Source organism: Galeopterus variegatus, unplaced genomic scaffold (assembly GCF_000696425.1).
Source record: "Galeopterus variegatus unplaced genomic scaffold, G_variegatus-3.0.2 Scaffold1787, whole genome shotgun sequence".
Classification (NCBI taxonomy): domain Eukaryota; kingdom Metazoa; phylum Chordata; class Mammalia; order Dermoptera; family Cynocephalidae; genus Galeopterus; species Galeopterus variegatus.
The window spans coordinates 110,630-111,788 of NW_007727898.1; the positions used below are offsets into that span (position 1 = coordinate 110,630).

The following is a 1,159-nucleotide window of genomic DNA, read 5'->3' on the forward strand; positions in this document are numbered from 1 at the left end:
GAGGAAGACACTGTCTCCCAGTTTCATGAGGTTGGCCTTGTACACAGGTGTCACTTTTTTGCACCCCATCTTCTGGGCCAGCTGGAAAGCATATTTAGCAATGTGCAAAGACTTGGCCTTAGTCATGATCTTTAGGCTCTCTATCACTCCTTTCACACTCTCATGCTCCAGGTTGTTATACTTACCCTCTGTGTTTTCCTGAATAACTAAGATGCCTATGTCCTTGTGCTGGGTTTCTATGCTTGGCAGACTTTTAAAATGGAAAATGTTGGCATAGCGATCTAGGGTGACACGAAATATGCTGTTGAGGGATTTTTGAGATGGTGGCAAGTTGTGGTCAGTTTCAATGTTGCCCTTCAAAGCCACATGGTTTCAATGAACTGCTGTGATGGCATTGTGAATGTCCTCTGCACAAGAAGTGGAGGTCACCTGCACTTCCTCAAAGTCCACAGGAATGCATGCATGTCTGAACACAGCCTTGACATGCAGCATAAGTTCAGGCCCCAGTGCTGTCCCCAGGAATCATAGTCACCATGTGCCGCCCACCATACTTGGCTGATGCAGAAATCGTGTGATAAAAAGAGAAGCTCCTCAGGGGGATCACACGGCCAAGTAAAATCTCCCAAGAATGGCCCAAAATGGTAGTTTGGAAAACTGCCTTCACAGTGCAACTGGTTGCTGCCAGCATTTTCAGTGCCATGATTCAATTTATGTGAAAATATATCTTCTTCCTTTGCTTTGAACTGGCTTTCTGTGGTGGAATTCTGGATCCTTAATTCTTACCTAGATCACTACTCTCTTTCCTTTCTTGTTTTCTATTTTAGACAGACATTCTACTGTAGCAAGAGAGATAGCTAGAGAGGAGAAGATGTGATGTGTTATATAGTAGAAACTACAAACGTTTTGGAGTTGGGTAATAATTCGTTGCATATTCAACGTGCTAAGCTCTTTAAGACATGTTTTTTAAAAATATGGGCTTTATTTTTAGAGCAGGTTTAAGGTAACAGCAAACTTGAGTGGTGAGTACAATTTCCCATATACCCCTGCCCCAACATAGATACAGCCACTCCACTATCAAAGTCCTGCATGAGAGTGATGCATTTGCTATAACTGATTAACTAACGTTGACACATCATTACCACCCAAAGTCCATAGTTCA

The 1,159-nt window shown here is 42.7% G+C and overlaps 1 pseudogene; it reads right to left on the reverse strand.

Annotated features, from left to right (window-relative positions):
• Positions 1 to 688, reverse strand: part of LOC103595519 — a 1,531-nt pseudogene extending 843 nt beyond the window's left edge.
• Positions 689 to 1,159: the final 471 nt, after the last annotated feature.